General features: G+C 41.0%; 1 protein-coding gene across 18 annotated transcripts in view; it reads left to right on the top strand.

Annotated features, from left to right (window-relative positions):
* Positions 1–25,812, top strand: part of NRCAM (neuronal cell adhesion molecule) — a 273,084-nt gene that overhangs the window by 25,017 nt on the left and 222,255 nt on the right. The window contains exon 2 of one of the 18 annotated variants that reach the window (XM_073239044.1): positions 11,075–11,141. The exons of the other annotated variants lie outside the window; for them this stretch is intronic. The gene's annotated coding sequence lies outside the window, so the exon portion shown is untranslated. The remainder of the gene's footprint in view (positions 1–11,074; positions 11,142–25,812) is intronic. 18 annotated transcript variants of the gene reach the window in all.

Below are 25,812 nucleotides of genomic sequence, written 5' to 3'. Positions count from 1 at the left end.
CACCCCTGGAGAACTGAGGCGGCCCTGACTGGCTCTGCCTGGGAAGGCTGTTTTTCCTCACAGAGACAGTGGGGTTTGATCTGGCTCTTGGAAAATGAGAAGTTTGCCAGACTGAAGGGGGTGAAATGGCCTATGAGGCAGAAGGACCAGCATGTCAAAGGCATAGAGGTGGGAATGTGAGTCGCATCATCAACAAATTAAAATGAACCCAACAGATACGCACTGGTTACCTACCTCCCCTTGGCACTGTGGAGAGCTGGGGAAACAACAATGAATAAAATGGCCTCAGTTCCTATGTACTTGAGGATTTATTTGCTCACTGTATTAGTGTCCTATGGCTGCTCTCACAAATTACCACAACCTTGGTGGCTTAAAACAATGCAGATGTGTTACCTTATAGCCCTGGAGGTCAAAAGTCCTAAAATCCAGGGGTCAGCAGGGCTGTGTTCCTTCTGCACGCTCTAGTGGAGCCTTTCTCCTTGCCTTCCCCAGCGTCTGCAGGCTGCCCACAGGCCTCGGCTCAGGACCCTCTTCCTCCTCTATCAAAGCCAGCGGTGCGCTGTCCTCAGAGCTCTCTCCCACTGGCTCGGACACTCTTACCTTCTTCTGAGGAACCTTGTGATTGTGTTGAGTCTACCCAGATCTTCCAGGATACTCTCTCCATCTCAAGATCCTTAATTGAATACATCTGAAAAAGACCTTTTTCCACATAAGTACACAGAGTTCCAAGTTCCAGGGATTAGACCGAGGACATCTTCCAGGGAGCATCATTCAGCCCACCACAGTCATTCAGCAAATGTTCTTTAGTTTCCCGCCATATGACACTAGAATAAGGTCAATGACCTGTTGTCGTAGATTTACATACCAGTGTTTTGGATGTCAAACCATTGTATTCACTTATGTCCTAGGCACTAGAAAGACATAAAAAAAGAAGTGCTTCATACCTAAACCAATCAGCTCTTCTCCCAAGCCCAGACTTGCTTCATCTCAGTCCATCCTTCTAGTTGCCAAAGCCAAATCCTTGAAGTTACCCTTGAGTCCTTCCTTTCTTCCATACTCCACACCTAACCTGAGAGGAAATCCTGTCTGTTCTCCCTTCTAAATATGTCCCAAATCCAGTCACTTACCACCACCACCAGCTCTACCCAGGATCAAACCACTGTCTGGATCACTGCAAAAGCCTCTTCCTATTCAAGTTCCTTCCTTGCCTGCTACATTTTATTCTCAACATAAGCACACACAAGGATCTTAAAAATCAGATCATGTCACCTCTAACAGAAACCCATTCTGCTCAGAGTGCAAGCAAGATTCTCCAGGCATTTCAGCTGCCTTAGGCTTTTTCATTGGCTATGTCCTAGACCTAGAATCTTCTTTTCCCTGGGTTTAACATGTGCATTCCATCACCTCTATCCTGTTTTTGTTCATACGTTCCCTTTTAATGAGGCTAACCTTGTCACCCTATTTAAATTGCAATTCCCCACCCATTACTTCTGATTGCCTCTAATTGCTTAGTTTTTTCACTTTTCATGTACTTACCACCTTTGAAATACTACACAATTTAATCTGTCCCCCCCCTAGTAGAAATTTAAGTTTCACAAGGCCAGATATTGTTCACCCCAAGCACATAGTACCCCATACACATTAGGTACCTATTAAATATCTGTTGAATGAGAAATGGAAAAGTCAGTGTGTATGCCACTGAGGAACTTATCTATGCATGGCGGGCACCTGTGAAACCAGAGTGTCATCTTGGATTGTTTACAACTTAAGTATTTATACCATCTTTAGCTGAGAGAGGTGTAAAAGGTCTGCAACAAGGGGAAGTAAAAATGAACTCAGGTCTATCTGCTCTGTGGGAAGTGTGTATATGAAAAACAGGTTAAAGAGGGGCCTCCTTCACATTGTCTCCCTGGGGTTGGGGGAGATTTTAAAACTAAAATTAATTGAGCACCTATAACAATACATATTTCACTAGGCCCTCTGAACAAAAAAAGAGAAAAGCTGGTGTGAAGCCACCAGCTTTCCTCTTTACAGTCTGAAGAGCTGGGCTGTGTAGTAATCCCTGATATTCCTTGGAATCCCTCTTTCAAAAAACTAAAAAATCTTAGGTCAAAATTCCAGTTTTCCTTCTTACACTTGGTCTTTGCCAAGAATTATTGTAAAAGACAGAAAAAGATTAGCACAAATTCTGCCAGCCTGTCAAGAGGTCCTGCTCTTCTTTTGCCAATGAAAAAGGAACTGAAAAGTGTGTGGATGAAGTGAGATGGATGAGAAAGGAGGAGCATGAGAAGTCCAACGTCTGAAAGGAGCGGAGTTCTGTATAGGTATTTTACACATGCTTGTTGAAGATCACATAAAATTGTTTACCTTGATATCGTGGGAAACTTCTGTAAAAGCTGTTGTTTTTGGTGTATCACAGACGTGCCCACAGAGGGGTGACCCTGTCTGTGGAGACTATCCTTGTGTGTAATGATCATCCTGTGTGGTTCTGTTCCCTTTTCCATTTCCCTTCCCCACTCTCTTCCTCTATCTTCCTTTGCCCAAGGATCTCAGCATCTTTTGATTTGCAGCCTTTATGAGTTTGTTGGAAAGAACATGTGACCTTTTCACAAGCCACAGGGTCACATGTGCAAAGCCCTGGTTCTCTACCTCTTAGGATAGCAGGTTGGCCCACATGCTTTTTCTTTTCATTAGGATATTAAATATGTGTCACAGAGAAAACGAAGAAGTCAAAAGAGCAAACATTTATATACTTTTACTAATATATTTAGGCAGGACTGATGCAGGCTGTTCCACCAATTTTTACAATTCCAATGATATTTTAAGTTTAGCCAAAATATTTTTAAAGACCACTTTTCTTTTTCTCAGTGGTATGTAGAGAAATTGTGAATGGTGTTTTTGTATGTATAATAGTATAGGGCTATTAATGTCTGCTATACCTAGATTTTATATCCTTTCCATTTCTGCGAAGTTTTAAAGTGTTTTTCTTCTTGTTTATCTTGTCCTTTGTCTGATTATAGACATCCATCACAAAGCCCATTTGTCATTAATGACCCATGACCCCTTTTTATTAGACATACTTCAGAAGGTCATGGATCTTAACTCAGTGGTAAAGTAGATATATCATTTTCCTAATTTGCAGAGTGTGAGACCACACGGGAATCTTAAAATTTGATTGATGATCATCAATTCAAATAAGATGAGATGTGGCAGTAGAATAGTTAAGCACAGTAAATCTAGAGCAAGGTCAGATATATTTTGTAGGATTTCTCAGGCTTGTTTATTTTAAAAGAATCACATTCATTGCCAGCTAATAATTTCTTTCTGGACAAAGAATTGGCAGGCTTTTTGTATTAGTGGCCATCTATTTCTGTGTAAGGATTCCAAGGTTCTGATCTCCTTTTTGGAAACACTTATATGTATATATGCAGAAAATACGGTGGACTTCAGACATTTAGAGTGGAGTGAGCATGGTAACCATAAATAACTTTATCTCTTTCTCTCAAAGGTAAAATCGGTGCTACTTACAATGAGTAGCGCCCATGAAACTTTTCCAACTAGTGCAGTTATACTGAAGAACAAAGTAAGTCCCTACCTCAAGTCACTTGACAAGGAATTGAAATCTCAGGCCCAGTACTTATTAAATGCAACATGTATTTCCTGACTGCCTGGTTAAGTGCCAGGTTCACTTGTAAAGTAACTTACTTTACAATTTGCTTCATATATTTTTGTCTCTCATTATTCTCCATTCATCCCAAGCAATGGGCTAAGTAAGCACTCTTATCTGAATTTTACAGATGAGACGGTAAACTAAAACCATGAACTTGCCAAGGCCAGACAGTGGCTAGTAACAGAACAAGCCACGAAGCCAGTTCTGGCTCCTGACCTGTGTCTCCCCCAGTATTTCATGCTGCCTTCCTTCTGCTAGTTAGAATTTGCTGCTCAAGTGGGTGAACCATACCAGTAGTTCTCAAAGTGTGGCAGCGGGTCCACCATTGGCAGCACCTGGGGACTTGTTAGACATGCACATCCTCCAGCCCAGTCTTACTCAGAAACTCTGGGGTGGTTAGAGGGGAGGAGAGAAAGGGGAGGGAGCCACACGTGCTAATCAAACTCTGCAGCTGACTCTGATGCAACCTCAAGTTTGAGAACCACTGATCCAGACAGATTTCTTTGTCCATACAAACATAGCTAAGACAGTTTATCTGTTATTTATCCATTAGAGCTGCCTTGTGGAAGGCACAGGGTGTATTTGCCTTCTAGGAACTCATCTCATTGAGGAGAGAGGACTAGTTCCCCTGAAACAATTACAGGAGCCTGCATTGTTCTTTAATGATGTGCTAGGTCCTGCAGTAGATCTATAGCTCAGTGGTCTTGAGGGTAGGGAGTAATCCCTGGAGGTGCCAATGGTTGGAGAAGGCTCCTGGAAGAAAAAGAAATGTAGACAGGGCAGGAGGTGCCCTAGGATTTGGAGTAAAGAGGCTAGAGAGTGGGAATTCCACAAGAAAGGCAAAACTGCCATATGCAAGCAGGAGCCACATGGAATTTGACTGTCCCATAGTGTTTTGCACATTGTCTGTTCCCTCATAAATATTTGTGGGTTTTGAAGTAAAGGTACTTATAAAACAACAAAGAACACAAAAGTACTTATTTTGGGTTATGGCAGTAATTTCATGTTTTGATCAAACTTATGTGAGTGTCTTTTGTTCAGATGAAATGACAGGTGGCCTTAATCTGCTGATGGGGAAAAGCATTCAGGGCCTCGTCTGATCAACATAGCTGGTATTGCACCCCTTTCATGGGCCTCTTGTTTTATAGGCAGAGGGGTGTCAGCCCTACCCTGAATGAAGCTTTTCCTTAGAAATGGAGAAATGGTGCAGGCTTCATCTGGACAGGGTGAAATAATCCTTCCATGTGGGCACCATGCAGTTCAAAGTTCTACTAATGTAAAGGCGTTTGGTTAAATATGTCATACAATTAAAGAGGAAAAGGTATCACATGCTCACTCTGTTTAAGCCTTGTGCCTAGGGCATAGCAATGACTAAGATACATTCCCTTGTCCACAGGTGGCATCTGGAGTTGAGGGAGATACTCTCTCATATTCATGAGATAATATAAAATAGGAAATGGTATGCAGCCTCAGCTCATAAATGAACATAAACTTAGATGTGTGATCACATTCTGCTTATGTCGAGGTCTGATGACAGGGATGCACCTATCTGTTTGGCTGGACAGACATGATCAGCCCTGCTTTGGAGACACCTGGTCTCATTCACCATCCTCAGGTGAAGATTTGGATTCACTCGAAAATGATTAATGTGTTGGTGTCATCCTTGTGTGGTAGACGACTCACCATTTTCATCACAAATAAAGAAGACAACAGTTTGGCCTCCTGAGCTAGATCCTAAAGAACAGTGGGGGCAGCAGTGCTGCTGGGAACACAGGGCTGGCTTTGCTGTCCTCATTCTGCCAGAAGCTGAGGCCTTACTCAGTAATTGCATTTGTCTATGAGGTCTGGCCTACTGTCCACCCAGTTGTGCTTATGACACGCTTAGATAATCAGCAGCGGCAACAGTTTATTTCACCTGTCAGGGTGATAAGGCCCGCCCATGACTGGCAAAATGGTCAGTGGAGTCAGACACTGACGTGACAGTTCTTTTTCTGTTTGTATTTGGGTGGCTACTATTTTGTATTTATTTTATAACCTCAAATTTTAATCTGATCATTAGGGGAAGAGTGTATGTTTTTTGTTATTTTGGTATCATTAATGTACAATTACATGAGCAACATTATGGTTACTAGACTCCCCCATTGAGTGTATGTTTTAAATACATCTAAGAACTATAAAATCTGGGGCAATTACTTGAGGCCTTAAAGCTGCTATGATACGTTTATACATCTTGACAGGCTCACTTAGTAGATGGTGAGGATAATAAACACACTAGTTTAAAACCAAAAGCCTCACCAAACCACCACAAGTAAAACTGGCACTTTTTTAAGTATTTTTAAAACAGTACACATGTGTCACCTCTTCCAGGGTTAGATTCCCACTTTTCATTGTCATAGGAGAGGAATTTCAGGGTTTAGAGCTGTGTTAGGGGTCTTAATCACCAGATGTATGTAGAAAAACTAACCAGAAATGGATTTAGACAGACATGTGAAATAAGCACTGGGAAAATAAAACTTTACCTTTTACTGATTCTCTTCTCCGAACTATTCTCTAGGCATCATATTTCTAATATGTTTATTCTTTCTTACTAATATTTCTTACAAATATTATAGTATAGTGGTTCTTAACCATTTGGGCCATGGTCGTTTTTAGAATCTAGTGAAAGCTATGACCCCTCACCCCCAGAAAAGTGCTCATGGGGACATCCTTACAAAAAATTTCCATGGAATTTGGGGGGCTTCATGGACTCCATCAAACCCTAATGTCTCAGGGCATTCAGGGAGTGCTACCATCTATGCACTAGCTATGTACCTTTCTTGAGAAAATAATCCTGCAAATCATTTTCTGTAGGGCTCACTTCTTGCAGAATTAAGTGGAGCCCTGATTGAGAAAGGCTGTGGGTGAAAGTGTGTGAAACAAAACAAAATGCTAATGTAGTATGTATGCTAGATTTATAGTCATCCTACTGCTCAATGATAGTATACAATTTTGAGATTTAATAATTATACATGTTTCAATGAAGGATCAATTTCCAGTATCGTATCTCCTTATTCCCCTGATATTTTCATGTTAGAATAAATCATGTTCACTTTCACTGAAATGACTATTTACTTTGGCAACTTTGAGAACCATTGGCCACTAGCTACAGATAATATTACTCTACATTCAATTTTTAAAATCTGGAATAATAGTGTAGACCCTGCAGACAAAAACTAAGATGCCTGAAAATGATGGGTTTTAATGTACTATGTAGAGAGCCTATTATGCTTCCACACATCTTTGTTTTGCGCCCAACAGGCTTCCCAGCCCTTCATTCCAGTGATTAGTAGACATGCCATTGTTCTCAGTTGGAGATGCCAGCTGTACATCTGACTGACTTCCCTCTCTGCAGAGCTTCCAGGAAGCCGCAGCACATCCAGTATTTCCAATACCTCCTCATTCTCAGTGGACTGAACGGCTGCTTTCTCTGCTATTTCCCGGGGAAGCCCAGGGAGGGCTGAGGTGGTAATTTCTAGCTCATTCCCTTCTCCCCAACTCTCTCTCATGCTCCATTCCTGGTGGGACCATGAGATGCACTTGCTCCTGTCAGTCAACACTGGGCTAAACTAGGGTCCCAAGATCTGTGGCCGTGGAAGTGTCATGCTCTTTTCTTTCACGAGTGCGTGGATCTAAGACTGATTGGTTTGCAGAGGCACTGGACTGGTGTCAGCACAGCTGCCCCAGGGACACATTTGGGGTCCGTGTCATGGCTTCTGTCCTCTTGGAGAGGAGGGAAAAGCATGTGCAGAAGAGGTGGTGACAGCAGCACCTTAGAGGTGAGAGGTGAGACTTGTTGTTGTTTAGTTGGGGAAAACTTGAAGATCAGCTTCCAGAAAGGGGATTTCTACACTCTGATGTCTACGTACACCATTTACTCAGCTTCCTATAGCTAATGGTATTCATTCTCTGTATTTCCCAGCCTTTCTCGTTAAAGAAGGGAGCTCCTGCCCTCCTACAGCAGTGGCCCCTGTGTATGTCACTGATGACCCTGAGTCATAGAGGAAAACTTAAATTCTGTTTAAGAAGGCTGTGTGTTAGCAAGATTTCCACCAAAACTGGTTCAGAGCTTAAAGTGATAACTCTGTTATGGGGAATATTGCCTCTTATGCAATGGCTGACATGCCACTAGATGTTTTTGGAACCTCATCACTCAAAGTATCCATGTTCCCACTTCTGCAGTTCCTTTCTGAGCAAGCCCATAGCATACAGTCACAGTAGAAATTACCTTTCATTTTTATCGCATCATTTGCTCACAATCTCCTCTTTTGTATGTCTTCATATCCTTCTTTCCCCTCTGACTCCAGTGGTTTTCCCCACTTTTGTTGAGATTTCTCCTGAGGGCCTGTGTTCTTGCTTCAGCCTCCCTCCCTGCCCACTCCACCAATGACTTTGTTTCTTACTTTCTCTTTCTTCTAACCTCTCTTCTGTCTTAGACGTTAATTTAAATCCCTCTGACTCACCATAAATTCCTTGCTTCCTGCAGTTACCTCTGCCCATCAGATCACATATACATGTCATCATCTCACATGTACAACAAGATGAGGAATGATGCAACGAGCATCCCATCCTCTCTGCCCTGCTTAAGGACGTCACCACCTCAGTGGACTTCCTATCCCAAGTGTATCTGCACACTTGCACCCAGAGGAAACTCCTGTCTTATATTCTATCTCACATCCTGTTCTGCTTCCCGGGGCAGGAGGCAAGATGCTGTCCCCAGCACTCAGCCTCCCCAGTGGCCTTTTCTCCTGGCTGCTGGTGACTAAGCCTTGGGGAGCCAGGGGCTGAAATGGGAGGATCACTCCCCTGAAACCAGGTGGGGAGGGGCTGGGGTGGGTAGGAAATGGGAGCTCTTTCACTGCAGAACATGGCTGACTTGCTCCCCTTTTGAGAGTCATGACTTTATTCAGGTGATCTTTCCTGACTTCTCTGATGTATTTTGAATATGAAAATATTGTTCTGTGTTCAGTGAACTTTTAGTGAGCTCCTTCTCAGTGACCAGTGCTGTGCCTGATAAGACTTTATTTATGGGTCTATAGATTCACTTTTATCCTCGACTCTCTGTTGTCCTTTTTTTTTTTTTTTTGGATGGAGAGACTCAGTTATACGTTAAAATGTATTTTTATGTCAAGGATTATCTGTATCTTTCAATCTAAGTATATTTGTGTCAGAGCTGGCTGATGTGTACATGCTCTGCTTCTCAGTAAATTTTAAATCAATCAATACACAAAAGAGTTTGGGCCAGAGGCATACAAGCCTGGTCTAGACCCCAAGCTCAGCCACTTATTGGTCAGGTGATACTAAGCAAATTACAGCCTTGGCTTTTTAACCTGTAGAAATGGGGATAGTGTTAGCGCCATCTCTCAAGCTGTTCATAGATAAGACAATGCATGTAAAGTGCTTATGGCAGCACCTGCATACAGCGCCAAACAAACATTAACTATAAGTGACAAAGGATCTCGAGCTTAGAACATTATGTTGAGACGTGATTGATTTGAAGCACTTCCTTTAGGATGGGACATAGCATTTGAAGCCTGTGTGGTTGGTGGTACAGCTCGGAATAGAGAGGCCTAGAAGGGAGAAACATTCTCTGAGCCTATAGGCTCAGTGAAACATTCCTCTGACCTAGACCTTGTGCAGTGGTCCCCCGAAAGGGTTGTATCTGTGGAAGTCATGTTGTGGCTGAGGAGTCTGGCAGCCCCACTTCCCCCAGACCTTGCTTACTGCTGGGCCACTTCCTATGCCATGTCAGAAACATCCTCTGAGCCCTGTGGACAGGCCGCTGCTCTGTGTCAGTCAGATCTTTCTCCTCTTGTTAGACAACATGATTGAGTAAGTCATTAACCTCCACAGGGCAGAGCAGAAAGCTCTGTCAACTCTCAAGATCCAAACAGTAGCAAAAACCACGGAGTTCTCAATATAAGCTGTGCACATTGATCAGAAAGCAAAATGACTGAAGGACAAAACGATTTTCTCTGTCAGTGGTTACTACCCCATTGATTTTCCTAGAGATGTAGGTTGAATCACTTCAGTTCCCAATATGAAATGTAGAGGGAATGGTACCTCTTTTACTTAAATCAAAACTAAATGGAATTGAGGTTATATTGTATGTTAATTTTGTGTTCTGCTTTTTTTCAAGTAGTTTTATAACTAAAATGACAATAATAGCAGTAATTCTAATTCCTACTTCTTGAAAATGATTTTCCATTTTCAAAATGCTTTCTTGTTCTTTCTCAGTTCATCTACAAAAAACCCAGTGTTGGTAGGTTTTGATTATATTTCTCATTAAGAAGATTTAGGTTTTCTAATAAATTCTATAACTGTGTTCTTTTTTCTCTATATATTTTTTCATATTTCTTTGCTTCTCAATGCTGTTAAAGTAATGGAAACATTCTTACCAGAAACTATTGACATATTTTGTTGTTGGTTGATAAATCTTTGCTCACAACTTTGAAGTTCTATCACAAAGTTGAATAATATTTATTTTCCAGTGTTTAAAGATTAATATTTTTGTATTATAAACAAAAACATAATAGTCTATATTATGGAATACTTACAAATACTTAATATATAATTACAAAGCACATAAACAATAAGTGGCTTATGGTATTTTAGACAAATGTAAGTATGACATGTCAAAGACAAGTTTTTGAAAGTTAATCTAGCACACACTAATAGCTCTCATGATGTTTCAGCTTATTCTACTCCATCTAACACAAAATTATGATTCTTTTATGATACCTAATACACACATATGCACACATTTACACACCATCTTCTTTTCCCAGCACCTACTGTAATGTTGAACTCACTGTAGTGGTATAATGAATCCTTCTTAACTGTGTGTATGTTGCTTTCCTGTGTTTGTTCTTTTAGGGTGTATGGGGGGAATGAAGTTCAGACAGTCAGGGTTTTCATTAATTCTTAGTTAATGGACACTTTTCTTCTACCAACATGTTCTTAACTCTATTAGGAGATATTTACCATGAATAGCTTCTTCCCTTTGTATCCCCACCTTCCCCCCTTACACACACACACACACACACACACACACACACACTCACACACACCCTCTGAAAGATGCTTCCTTAGAGAGCTCTGAGACAGTGTCATGTGATGAAAAGACTCTTATAGTATTGAAGACTCTAGGGTATGGAAACATTAGGTTTCTACTTTGAGCTGTGGGAGATTCAGCGAGACCAAAGACAGGAGAACCATGGAATAGTTGGGGAGAGGAACCATGCATACCTTCAAAGTTAAGTCACAATATAAATGCACAGGGACTAAGTGTAAAATGAGCAGTTAGGCTGCAGGTACTGTTGGAAGTGGGAAATGTGAGAATTGGAAATTGTTCTCCTTTCTTTCTAGATAGCTGAAGAACTCCTCCTCCTACCAGGATTCCAGGATGCCCTTAAAATATGTGGCCACAAGAAAGGTAGATAAGAATTTGTGTATATTTACATACTTTAAAAAGCAGCAGTTCATATTCTGCTAAGAGCTTTGCATTTATTCAAGACACACAGATTATTTCTCCTTTTAGCAAAGAGTGACCTTCTCAGGAGTAGCATTGCAAAAAGGAGATGCTCATCTGTCATTAAATGTCTGCGAAAATTTATTTTGTGTGTGTTTAGAAAGCAGAATCTCTTCAGTAATATCTGTTGATGTAGGTATTTTAGATGATTTATGGAGGAAGTAAATGTTGGCTAAGACCAATGAAAGATAAGATCAATACATTTCAGGCCATTTCTGTTCCCCAGATTCCTCTATCTTGCACAGATATTGCAAAAGTATATACCTTTCTTAGATGCAACTGCCTGCAAGTTGAAAGAAATATGTGTGTGTGTGTGTATGTATATGTGTATATATATGAAGTGAAAGCATTTATATAAATACTTGAGTATCAGACTTCCTGATTTGTTACTGAATAACTGAAAGATGGTTCTGTCATACATAAAAATGGAAAATGAAGTGAAGTTTGTTCACTGGCCCCAACTTCTCCTTTTTCATTCTTTTCTCTCCTCTGTGGTACCCCTGGAGGGACTTATGCCCACTAGAAACACCCACCCTAATACCAAATCTTTCGTTAATAAAGGATCCAACTTTAATCCATTAGCACGAAGTTAAATCATTACCTGCCCTGTTTTATGCTATATCTCTTGTATTGGTATAAGATGGTTTTGTCTCATCCGAGGAATTTTTGGTGTTGACATGGGTGTGGAGACCTGAAACTTTCTCAGGGGGCAGAGGGTGTCTCTTAAATGGAGCACCTCAGTGAGCTCTGACTTCTCTTGGTCTTAGGCATGTCTTATTGATCTCAATCATCTTTAACTAATACATGACCCAAAATACCCTTCCAGATTCATAAAAAGAGAGACTGAATGCTGAGTGCACTTGGCAGGGAAGAGCAATGTTTGACAGACACACAGTTTTATTTTATTTTATTTGAATTTTGAGCATTAAAACCGATAATGTCTTGTAAGTAGGTGAGTGAGCAGATAGTGAGGTAGAATAATAAGCAATGTAAATCCTACATCTTCCTTGAAATATGTTGAGAAGAGGAGAAATATGTAAGAGGAGGAGGAGAAAATGGGGAGTGTGAGCTGGCTGGGCAGGATTATGAAGAGAAGAAGCTAATTGGAGATAATCTGAAAATAAAATATCCACAGGACTCCCTGGGGAAATTAACTGCTGTGAGAAGCATATTGTGAGAACACAATGACTAATGTTATCTTTTAAGAACAGTTATGGGGATGACGGCAGTTCTTTTACTTAAAAAACGTGCCAATAACTTGAAGGATGAAAAAAAAATCCATATGCTAAACACTAACCATGGGAGACACCCTGCAGTTTTTTGGTGAAACCAATTAAGTGCACATAGATCCTATTAGTGCCTCTCATGATCACAAGGGCCGGGAGGTATTTTTAGAGGTTATGGGTAGAGAAGACTCACTCCTGAATAATTTTTTAAAATCAGAGCAGAATGATTTAGAAATTGTTTTGGTTCACCACTGTGTCACCGGGAAGTGTTTGTGTGCTAGTCCAAAGCTGCTGTGCTCATGGCTGAATAAATTTTCATACTGGAAAACAAGCTAGAAAAAGACCTACATGGTTATATAATAATGTCGAAGTATTAAAACAATATGTTAAATGTTTCAAATCAAGAACATTAAGTATTGGCTGTGGAAAATGAGGATGATGGTGTACTTTCTAAGCTCTCAGGTGTTTAGTACATACACAAAGGTGAACATATATACCAGATGTATGTATGTATACTAGTTAAAATCCTCTCCCAGCCAACGCAGCTATCATGGCTTAGGCTGTGGGGTTGACCTCTTCCATTCGGACTGCCACCACTTGTCCCCTTTATTGCCTGCCATACTCTTCAGTCAGATTCCCATCCTAAAATCACACCAGCCATTGGTGTCCCCGGAGAAGTTTGTTCACATGGATTCTGTGACTGGGCTTGTCTTTCTTCTCAAAATAAGCTCTGGGAGCATGTGCGTCCGGCAAGCATGGATATCTTTTGTTTGGGGAGAGTCTCTAGTTCAGAAACATAAGTCAGCAAGTCCTCATGCACTGGCCTTGAATTCTGGGGAAGACCAAACAGTGCAGTTTTTTTGGTACCTCGGCTGTCAGGGGAGTGGGGACTGCACCTCTCCTGGTCACTGCGATGTATTTCCTGTTCTGTGTGTCCCAGGTGTAGCTTCCATGGATGTGGCTGCCTGAGGGCCCTGCTCTCGTTATTCTGCGGAAATCAGCATGGAGCCCACTGGCCCAGTGACAGTGACAGCGGCGTTCGTGCTAAAAGGCTGTGGTTGCAGTTCGTTGTGAGATGCTGAGAATTGCTGCCCCCTCAGTGTACACATTTTTGGGAAGTCTCCTGGGCTGAAGGGCTGCCATAATATCACAAAGACAAACAATGAGTGGCTGTCACCTAGTGGTGCCTAACTAGATACATACAGAAATGTCATTTCTGCAACTTATAAAAGAAAGAAAAAAAAGAAGAGAGCTACCTGTCTGGTGCCCAGAGATTTTGGGGTGGAGGTCTGGAGGTCTGAGTAAAAAGAAAAAGAAAAATAAATGAAAATAAAAATCTGTAGATAGTTGTGATGTGAATTCCCCACTGAACTGCTGGAGTATTACCTCAGTTACTAGGAAATTATTTCTTTTCTCAACAGCAATTATAATAGGCTGCTGTTGGCTGGTACCTCAGAGTAGCCCTAAAGCACCAGCGTCTTTGATCAAAGTGTGGGGAGTGTGTTATGGGGCAAAAGCAGAGTCTCACAAGGCGCCCAGTCAATTACTCCTTAAGGGAAGGTGGGAAACAGAAATAAATTGCAGTGACAACAGCAGCAACATCTGAAAACTGATGTCACGAAGCTAGGCATGTCCTCTGGGGGACGTGTGTGTTCGTAATGTCACCAGTTAATTGAGCAGAGACGGCAGCGTGGAGCTGAAATGGGCGGGGACTGTCCTTAGGCTCAAGCTCTTTCCAGGGCTGATGAAGCAGGGACACCCGAGACGGGGCTCTGAGGGTCCCGCAGGAACCCGCCTTCATCATGAATGGCAGCCCCAGCTCACAGGGTGCATCAACTGCTCGACACTGACTGGAAACTTCATTCAAGTTTCCTTTTCCTTTCATGGGTTTCACTCTGCTTCGTTGGCGGTCCCAGGCCTTCAATGACGCACACATGAAATCTAAATCTTGAAAAGCATATTACAAAAACCCAAGATTTTCCTTGGAGTAATCTGTCTAATTAAGAAAGCCTTTTCATTACCATTTGTTTCTTTCCCAAAGAAGTAGGCAATTAGATGAAAATGAAAGAAAAAAAATGAAAAGAAAATGAAAAGAAATGAAAAAATGAAAGAAAAAAAAATCCCTAGGTGATTGCCTTCTGGCCAGAACTTTCAGCCTGCTGCTGTAGAAACCTCTCTCTGATCAGGGAAATGGTGACAAAGCATAGTTCTGATAAGGCAGATTTCTTTGCCACGTGCCTAAGGTTTAATGTTTCCTTTTTTTCTCCCCCCAAGGCAATTCCATCTACCATTGTCAACCATGTCACTTTTATGGGAATGCCTCAAAACATCTGTAAAATGCTGATTTAAATAGACACTGGGGTACTCTACAAGAAATGGCTTGTGTGTGTCTTGTCTTACTGCTAGAATTGCATTTGCAGTTTTATTTAAGGTGCATATGTCACTTGAATCTCCTGTAGATCCTTGGGAGATGAAGATGAGTATCTCGGTCACACTGGTACAGAGGGGTGGGCCCCCGTGGGCCCAGTTTTGTTATGGAAGAGTTATTCGTCTCAGGGGGAGAAAACAAATGAAATGTTTCTGAAATGTTTGCGGTGTCTCTGAGGAAAAAGAAACCCCGTGGCAGAAATTACAGCCAGAGAAAGGCACTGTGAAATACGCTCAAGGGTAAGAACCACAAGAGAGAAACCACATGGAGGCCACAGAGCCTCCTCTCCTTCTTAGGGGCAGAAATTAGAATGTGGGACAACCACTTAATTAAGAAACATTTATTATCTCTTTTATCATGCTTCTCATTGCCTCATGCTCCTGAGGTCTAAATCTCCTCCTGAGGCTTTAGGGAGTCATTAAATAATATTCCTGTCCTCCCCATACCTGCCAGTTTGCACCAATTGAGAGAAATCCGACACAGAAACCAGATGGATGAGAAAGAGAAATGCCAGCGCTGTTACAGTCAATGCTGATGGGAGAGGTTGTTAGAGGTGCAGCCCCGAGGGCTTCCTGGGCCTTCTTTCTCCTTTGCACATCTCACCCTCCTAACCAGGAAGACTCAGTTTCTTCTTCCAAACTCTCCATGCTGAGGACTCAGGCGGGAGGGAGGGAGTAGGGCAGCTGGTGTGGCTATTCGTGTGTTTTACCCTCTAGAGAGAGGAAATGGATAGCTCATCTCCTATGGGAATATGCAGAATGGGGAATGCCTGCCTGTTCAAAACCCCTCTGCTGTACCCTGGATGGTCCTGCTGGTCCCCACTGAGCCCCTCTGCTGGGGACCCCGCCCTCCTCTGTGCTCAGCCCTTTCTCCCCTGCTTACCCAGTGCTGCAGCCCCGCTGTCCTCCCTGGGGGCCTTACCCAGGGCACCCTCTGGACATGCCCCCTCCCTCTTCCCTTGCCTTGGCTGTCCAGGAGGTCTGATGGTCTTCCTTTTGTCTGGGACTGCCTTTTGCACTCACTGTATGTCCCCTGCAGAGTACCATGCAACAGCTCCCACTCTCCACACTTCTGCCCCGTTTGTCCCTCTGTTACATTCACTCCAGATTCCCCACCCTTTGTTTTGTCTTTTTCACTTATTGTTACATGTGTAGTTGTCTTGCCTCCCCAGTTGGACTGTAAGGTTGCTAAGGACACCATTGGTTTCCTCCGTCTGTCTTTTGTCCCCCTTCCCTGGGCTAGTCTGATGTGGGGTGCAGTGTTTATGGAGGCAGTAGCATCTCTGCCTGAGTTCTCTACCAAACAGTCAGAGGCAAAACTTACACCGGAAGGAGGTGCAGTTCCAGAACAGCAATAGTGCGGGAACAGGGGAAGCAAGTCAGATGCAAGACAGCCAGGTACCAAGCTGCCCGCGGCTCCTCAGGAAGACAGCCGGTCACTCTGTGGCAATCGTCATTTGGCAGTCAGGCGTCGGAGCCACTGTACCTCACCACAGCCTGTCACGGGAGGACAGGCAAGGAATCCATCTTGTAGCTCCTTGTCTCCTGTCTCTCACTGGCCAAGGTTAGCCCTTTAGGCTTCACGTCCCTTGTGCCAGGTTGATCCCATACCCCACAGGGAGGTGCCTCATGGGAATTTCGAGGTGGTGGGAGGGGCCCGAGCTTCCACAACACCCTGTAGGGTGGGCGAGGTGTCAGAGCTGCTGCAGCTCATTCTGCAGTGCTGAAGACAGAGGCTGAGCCAGAGCCGTCACCGGGGGAGACTGAGACAGTGGTGTAAGGAGATGGGGCAGAGGGGCAGGGACTTTACATGGAGGAAGCAACCAGAGGGACAGTGTGGGAGGGGTAGACAAAGCTGGAAAAGCTCACAAATTGTGTTTTATTAAATACAGTACAACACCCAATAAATAGTGACTGAATAACTAGATATAATAAATGTTTAATAAATCTTCATTCATTTTTGTTGGTTAATTGCCTCCTGTGTTTCTACATTACTGGCATTATTGGGTGATACAAAGGGAGATTTAAGAGTCAACATAAAATAAATATGTCAGTGTTGAGGAATCAGAGTAGAGGAAGAATAAAAATGTGTGATTTTAAGGGAATTAATCAAGGAAGGTTTCCTGGAGGAGATGAGTTTTGAGTTACCTTTCAAAGGCTGTAATAGTAAAGATTATAAAGAGGGAAGACTTGTCTGCAAAGGTGTCTTGGAATCTTATAATTTGAGCCAAATGCTAGGCTTTGGGGTACATTTTAAATATTGCCTGTGATAGTCTAGCTTCATTATTTTTTTTAAATGTAACAATCTAGAGAACTGCTATTTATAATTTGGCTTATAAACTAAATTTTAGCGAAACCCAGAGGCATTTTTTTGCCTTTGAGACTGGAAAAATTAAAGTTGATGATATCTATTGTTGGCAGAGGAGTGGAGAAACAGTTTTATTATATGTTCTTGTAATTGTGTAAATAATCACAGCCCTTTTGGAGTTCAGTTTGACATTTTTTATCAAAATTTGAAAATCAAATAAATTATCCCAGAAATTTCATTTTTTTTTGTTAATTTATATAAACATAAAGATATTTACATAATTAGTCCTTGCAGTTTTGTGTCTGTTAGAGTGGGTTTAGATGAACGATTTGTCAGTGGTGGAATGGTTAATAAACTAAGGCACATTGTATGACTGTCTGTTAAAGGGTGTAGATCCGTGTGTCCTGGTATAGGAGGATCTCAAGACATGTTGTCAAGTTGTAAAAGCATATATAATATCAGCCCAGGGATCTAAGAAACAAAAAAAGAACAAAACTAAGAAAAAGAAAGAAAGAATCCCAACCTAAAACTCAGGACATGAAGGGGCTTTCTCCTTTTACTCTGTTCACTTCTGCATGTATCCCCTTGCCTGACTTTATGGGGAAATAGCCCTCAAAGGTATCACTCTTTAAAGAACCAAATGTTCACCTTCCAGAAAGCATCAGAGGAAATTTTCATGTCAATGCTTAAACATTTTTTTTTAAAAGGGAAGATAATTGGGAAGAAAGTCATAGGGGTTCTGTACCAATGACATATCACAGAACATTAGAATGAGTGACTTTTTTTATGAATTGAAGAAAAACACATGCCAGCTAATTTAAAAAAGGCCATTATAGGCTAAAGTAGTAGGAAGAGTATCAAAAATTAGAATATAATAATTTAATTCATTGTGGAAATAAATGTTTTTTTAAATAGAGTAATACTAAAAATGATTAAAAATTTTCATTTCATTGTGCAGATTAACAAGTTTTATGTGGACCACTAGAAAGATTTTCTTTTCTTTTTTTTTTTGAGAGGGCATCTCTCATATTTATTGATCAAATGGTTGTTAACAACAATAAAATTCTGTATAGGGGAGTCAATGCTCAATGCACAATCATTAATCCACCCCAAGCCTAATTCTCGTCAGTCTCCAATCTTCTGAAGCATAACGAACAAGTTCTTACATGGTGAACAAATTCTTACATAGTGAATGAGTTCTTACATGGTGAACAGTACAAGGGCATTCATCACAGAAACTTTCGGTTTTGATTACGCATCATGAACTATAAACAATCAGGTCAAATATGAATATTCATTTGATTTTTATACTTGATTTATATGTGGATCCCACATTTCTCCCTTTGTTATTATTATTTTTATTTATAATAAAATGCTGAAGTGGTAGGTAGATGCAAGATAAAGGTAGAAAACATAGTTTAGTGTTCTAACAGAGCAATTGTAGATGATCAGGTGTGTGCCTGTAGACTATGTGTTAATCCAAGCTAGACAAGGGCATTAAAACATCCACGGATGCAGAAGATTTCTCTCAGAACAGGGGGGGTGAGGTTCTAAGCCTCACCACTGTTGATCCCCACTTTCTCACCTGATGGCCCCCCTGCGACTGTGCCTGTCTTAGGTTGTTCCTCCCTTGAGGAATCTTACCCGTCTCTGGCTAACCAGTCATCTTCCGGGGCCGTACAGGGAGATGTAAAGTTGGTAAGTGAGAGAGAAGCCATATTGTTTGAAAAGCTTAGCTTTTTACTTCTTTGCAGATTTATGCCCTGTGGCTTCTATGCCCAGCACTTGTCCTGAGGTATCTTTACCACTTGGAGGAATTACGATACTTGGCAAATTCCATATGAGGCATGAATTCTATTTAAGGGTTGTAATTAGGAAGGAAGAAGAAAAGCTATAGAGGTAGCAGATGGAAGAAAACATGGGAGGATTGATTATTTCTTTGACATATCTTCTTGTAGAGTAACTTAAGCATGTATAGGTTTTAAACTACTATTTAAATTGCGCACACACCTTAACATAATAGGAATACAGTTACATAACCAAAGCAGATCTATAATTACCAGCCATCTCCAGTGAAGCCAAGAAAACCAGTTAGGCACCCTAGGCATTTGTGAAAATTTGTCTATGATATGATGCATATTGTCCAACTGTACTTGAACAGTCTGAGAGAAATCAGACAAATTAAAACTACCCATTCCTGGGAACTGTTCACATCCCATTTTTAACAGTAGATAGTCTGTAGTCGTAAGATTTTGGAGCGCTACAACTTGCACTTCTCCTAATTCTTGATTGAGTTCCAACAGTATAGATCCAGTCAAATTTGTCATTTTACTGTATGCACAGGCCAGCTTAAATATCTCCTTCTTCATTCCAATGGCAAGTCCAGGAACCGGTGAGATGGATGCAGCTACAACTGCAACATCGCCTAGATCTTTGTTGAGGTTTTTTGATGATCATCTTCTGGTATGACTCTTCCAGAGAGTCTAATGTTGGAAGTTCTTCTTGATATCATATCTTAGTTCATTTTCTGGGTAGCCAAATTAGGCTTTGATCCTCTGTATAAACACAAACAGACCCTTTGCCCTCACTTTGATATGCCCTTTATATCATTGTGTAGAACTCATTGAAGGTCACCACACAGGAACTGCTTTTTTTTTTTAAAAGAAAGGAATATTATCAGAAAAATGTACCTCCCTAGCCGATCATCTGACACCCTTTAAGTGATCAAAATTAAGGATATTTAAAGCATGCATTAATCGTTGATTTACAGTTAGTTTTATCCTATCAAGGAGTAATCCCCCTTTTCTTTCTTTTTTTTATCTTTAATATACACTTACATGAAGAATATTATGTTTACTAGGCTCTCCCCTATACCAGGTCCTCCCTATAAACCCCTTTACAGTCACTGTCCATCAGCATAGCAAAATGTTGTAGAATCACTACTTGTCTTCTCTGTGTTGTACAGCCCTCCCTTTCTCCCTCCCACCCCATGCATGCTAATATTAATACCCCCTTTCTTCTTCACCCCCCCCCCTTATCCCTCCCTACCCACCCATCCTCCCCAGTCCCTTTCCCTTTGGTACCTGTTAGTCCATTCTTGGGTTCTGTGATTCCGCTGCTGTTTTGTTCCTTCAGTTTTTCCTTTGTTCTTATACTCCAAAGATGAGTGAAATCAGTTGGTATTTCTCTTTCTCCACTTGGCTCATTTCACTGAGCATAATGCCCTCCAGCTCCATCCATGTTGCTGCAAATGGTAGGATTTTCCCTCTTCTTATGGCTGAGTAGTATTCCATTGTGTATATGTACCTCATCTTCTTTATCCATTCATCTACCGATGGACATTTAGGTTGCTTCCATATCTTGGCTATTGTAAATAGTGCTGCGATAAACATAGGGGTGCATCTGTCTTTCTCAAACTTGATTGCTGCATTCTTAGGGTAAATTCCTAGGAGTGGAATTCCTGGGTCAAATGGTAGGTTTGTTTTGAGCATTTTGATGAACCTACATACTGCTTTCCACAATGGTTGAACTAATTTACATTCCCACCAGCAGTGTAGGAGGCTTCCCCTTTCTCCACAGCCTTGCCAACATTTGTTGTTGTTTGTCTTTTGTATGGCAACCATCCTTACTGGTGTGAGGTGATATCTCATTGTAGTTTTAATTTGCATTTCTCTGATAATTAGTGATGTGGAACATCTTTTCATGTGTCTGTTGGCCATCTGTATTTCTTTTTTAGAGAACTGTCTGTTCAGTTCCTCTGCCCATTTTTTAATTGGGTTATTTGTTTTTTGTTTGTTGAGGCGTGTGAGCTCTTTATATATTTTGGACGTCAAGCCTTTATCAGATCTGTCATTTACAAATATATTTTCCCATACTGTAGGGTTCCTTTTTGTTCTATTGATGGTGTCTTTTGCTGTACAGAAGCTTTTCAGCTTAATATAGTCCCACTTGTTCATTTTTGCTGTTGTTTTCCTTGCACAGGAGATATGTTCAAGAAGAGGTCACTCATGTTTATGTCTGAAAGGTTTTTGCCTATGTTTTTTTCTAAGAGTTTTATGGTTTCATGACTTACATTCAGGTCTTTGATCCATTTTGAATTTACTTTTGTGTATGGGGTTAGACAATGGTCCAGTTTCATTCTCCTACATGTAGCTGTCCAGTTTTGCCAGCACCATCTGTTGAAGAGACTGTCATTTCGCCATTGTATATTAATTGACCATATATGTTTGGGTTCATGTATGGAGTCTCTAATCTGTTCCACTGGTCTGTGGTTCTGTTCTTGTGACAGTACCAAATTGTCTTGATTACTGTGGCTTTGTAGTAGAGCTTGAAGTTTGGTAGTGAGATCCCCCCTACTTTATTCTTCTTTCTCAGGATTGCTTTGGCTATTCGGGGTCTTTGGTGTTTCCATATGAATTTTTAAATTATTTCTTCCAGTTCATTGAAGAATGTTGCTGGTAATTTGATAGGGATTGCATAAAATCTGTATATTGCTTTGGGCAGGATGGCCATTTTGATGATGTTAATTCTTCCTAGCCATGAGCATGGGATGAGTTTTCATTTGTTAGTGTCCCCTTTAATTTCTCTTAAGAGTGACTTCTAGTTTTCAGGGTATAGATCTTTCACTTCTTTGGTTAGGTTTATTCCTAGGTATTTTATTCTTTTTGATGCAATTGTGAATGGAATTGGTTTCCTGATTTCTCTTTCTTTTGGTTCATTGTTAGTGTATAGGAAAGCTACAGATTTCTGTGTGTTAATTTTGTATCCTACAACTTTGCTGTATTCCGATATCAGTTCTAGTAGTTTTAGGGTGGAGTCTTTAGGGCTTTTTATGTACAATATCATGTCATCTGCAAATAGTGACAGTTTAACTTCTTTACCAATCTGGATTCCTTGTATTTCTTTGTTTTGTCTGATTGCCGTGGGTAGGACCTCTAGTACTATGTTAAATAACAGTGGGGAGAATGGGCATCCCTGTCTAGTTCCTGATCTCAGAGGAAATGCTTTCAGCTTCTCGCTGTTCAGTATAATGTGGGCTGTGGGTTTATCATATATGGCCTTTATTATGTTGAGGTACTTGCCCTCTATTCCCATTTTGCTGAGAATTTTTGTCATGAATGGATGTTGAATTTTGTCGAATGCTTTTTCAGCATCTATGGAGATGATCATGTGGTTTTTGTCTTTCTTTTTGTTGATGTGGTGGATGATGTTGATGGATTTTCTAATGTTGTACCATCCTTGCATCCCTGGGATGAATCTCACTTGGTCATGGTGTATGATCCTTTTGATATGCTGTTGAATTCTGTTTGCTAATATTTTATTGAGTATTTTTGCATCTACATTTATCAGGGATATTGGTCTGTAATTTTCTTTTTTGGTGGGGTCTTTGCCTGGTTTTGGTATTAGGGTGATGTTGGCTTCATAGAATGAGTTTGGGAGTATTCCCTCCTCTTCTGTTTTTTGGAAAACTTTAAAGAGAATGGGTATTATGTCTTCTCTGTGTGTCTGATAAAATTCCGAGGTAAATCCATCAGGCCCGGGGGTTTTGTTCTTGGGTAGTTTTTTGATTACCGTTTCAATTTCTTTGCTTGTAATTGGTTTGTTTAACTTTTGTGTTTCCTCCTTGGTCAGTCTTGGGAGGTTGTATTTTTCTAGGAAGTTGTCCATTTCTTCTAGGTTTTCCAGCTTGTTGGCATATAGGTTTTCATAGTAGTCTTTAATAATTCTTTGTATTTCTGTGGAGTCTGTCGTGATTTTTCCATTCTCATTTCTGATTCTGTTGATTTGTGTTGATTCTCTTTTTCTCTTAATAAGTTGGGCTAGAGGCTTATCTATTTTGTTTATTTTCTCAAAGAACCAGCTCTTGGTTTCATTGATTTTTGCTATAGTTTTATTCTTCTCAATTTTGTTTATTTCTTCTCTGATCTTTATTATGTCCCTCCTTCTGCTGACTTTAGGCCTCATTTGTTCTTCTTTTTCCAGTTTCGATAATTGTGATGTTAGACTATTCATTTGGTATTGTTCTTCCTTCTTCAGGTGTGCCTGGATCGCTATATACTTTCCTCTTAAGACTGCTTTCGCTGCGTCCCACAGAAGTTGGGGCTTTGTGTTGTTGTTGTCATTTGTTTCTATATATTCCTTGATCTCTATTTTGATTTGTTCGTTGATCCATTGATTATTTAGAAGCATGTTGTTAAACCTCCATGTGTTTGTGAGCCTTTTTGTTTTCTTTGTAGAATTTGTTTCTACTTTTATACCTTTGTGGTCTGAAAAATTGGTTGGTAGAATTTCAGTATTTTGGAATTTACTGAGGCTCTTTTTGTGAGCTAGTATGTGGTCTATTCTGGAGAATGTTCCATGTGCACTTAAGAAGAATGTATATCCTGTTGCTTTTGGATGTAGAGTTCTATAGATGTCTATTAGGTCCATCTGTTCTAGTGTGTTGTTCAGTGCCTCTGTGTTCTTACTTATTTTCTGCCCGGTGGATCTGTCCTTTGGGGTGAGTGGTGTGTTGAAGTCTCCTAAAATGAATGCATTGCATTCTATTTCCTTCTTTAGTTCTGTTAGTATTTGTTTCACATATGCTGGTGCTCTTGTGTTGGGTGCATATATATTTAGAATGGTTATATCCTCTTGTTGGACTGAGCCCTTTATCATTATGTAGTATCCTTCTTTATCTCTTGTTACTTTCTTTGTTTTGAAGTCTATTTTGTCTGATATTAGTACTGCAACCCCTGCTTTCTTCTCACTGTTGTTTGCCTGAAATATGTTTTTCCATCCCTTGACTTTTAGTCTGTTCCTGTCTTTGGGTTTGAGGTGAGTTTCTTGTAAGCAGCATGTAGATGGGTCTTGCTTTTTTATCCATTCTATTACTCTGTGTCTTTTGATTGGTGCATTCTGTCCATTTACATTTAGGGTGACTATTGAGAGATATGTACTTATTGCCATTGCAGGCTTTAAATTTGTGGTTACCAAAGGTTCAGTGTTAGCCTCTTTAGTATCTTACTGCCTAACTTAGCTTGCTTATTGAGCTGTTATATACACTGTCTGGAGATTCTTTTCTTCTCTCCCTTCTTATTCCTCCTCCTCCATTCTTCATATGTTGTGTGTTTTGTTCTGTGCTCTTTTTAGGAATGCTCCCATCTAGAGTAGTCCCTGTAAGATGCCCTGTAGAGGTGGTTTGTGGGAAGCAAATTCCCTCAGCTTTTGCTTGTCTGGGAATTGTTTAATCCCGCCATCATATTTAAATGATAGTCGTGCTGGATACAGTATCCTTGGTTCAAGGCCCTTCTGTTTCATTGTATTAAATATATCATGCCATTCTCTTCTGGCCTGTAGGGTTTCTGTCGAGAAGTCTGATTTTAGCCTGATGGGTTTTCCTTTATAGGTGACCTTTTTCTCTCTAGCTGCCTTTAAAACTCTTTCCTTGTCCTTGATCCTTGCCATTTAATTATTATGTGTCTTGGTGTTGTCCTCCTTGGATCCTTTCTGTTGGGGGTTCTGTGTATTTCCATTGTCTGTTTGATTATTCCTCCCCCAGTTTGGGTTAGTTTTCAGCAATTATTTCTTCAATGACACTTACTATCCCTTTTCCTCTCTCTTCTTCTTCTGGTACCCCTATAATATGGATATTGTTCCTTTTGGATTGGTCACACAGTTCTCTTAGTATTGTTTCGTTCCTGGAGATCCTTTTATCTCTCTTTATGTCAGCTTCTATACGTTCCTGTTCTCTGATTTCTATTCCTTCAATGGCCTCTTGCATCTTACCCATTCTGCTTATAAATCTTTCCAGGGTTTGTTTCACTTCTGTGATCTCCTTCCTGACATCTGTGATCTCCCCCCAGAGTTCATCCCATTGCTCTTGCATTTTTCTCTGCATCCCCGTCAGCATGTTCATGATTTTTATTTTGAATTCTTTTTCAGGAGGACTGGTTAGGTCTCTCTCCTTCTCAGGTGTTGACTCTGTGATCTTTGCCTATAGTTTTGCCTTTTCATGGTGATAGAGATAGTTTGCAGAGCTGGGACTAGTGGCAGCTGGAAGAGCTTTCCTTCTTGTTGGTTTGTGGCCTTCCTCTCCTGGGAGAATAGCCACCTCTAGTGGCTTGTGCTGGGCAGCTGTGCGCAGACAGGGCTTCTGCTTCCTGCCCTGCTGCTATGGAGTTTATCTCCGCTGTTGCTGTGAGCATGGCCTGGCTCCGGCTGCTGCTCCAAAATGGTGGAGCCCCGTTGGAGGGGAAGCGGCCAGGAGGCTATTTATCTTCATAAGGGGCCTCTGTGCTCCCTGTTGCCCAGGGGGTTAGAGTGCCCAGAGAACCCCAGATTCCCTGCCTCTGGACTAAGTGTCCTGCCCTGCCCCTTTAAGACTTCCAAAAAGCACTCTCCAAACCAAAACAACAACAGCAGCAAAAAAAGAAAAAAAAAATTACGTAAATAATAATAAAAAAAAAAAGGAAAAGGAAAAACGCACGATTTTCTTTGTCCTCAGGCGCTGGTCTCAGTCACCCGCTCACCAGTATTGCTTCCCTGTTTCCCTAGTATTGGGGTCCCTGTCCCTTTAAGACTTCCAGAAAGCACTCGCCAAAAAAAAAAAAAAAGTGGCCGCTCCCATTTCTTT

The sequence above is a fragment of the Manis javanica genome, chromosome 6 (assembly GCF_040802235.1).
Source record: "Manis javanica isolate MJ-LG chromosome 6, MJ_LKY, whole genome shotgun sequence".
Taxonomy (NCBI): Eukaryota; Metazoa; Chordata; class Mammalia; order Pholidota; family Manidae; genus Manis; species Manis javanica.
This window is presented reverse-complemented; position numbering and strand designations above follow the sequence as displayed.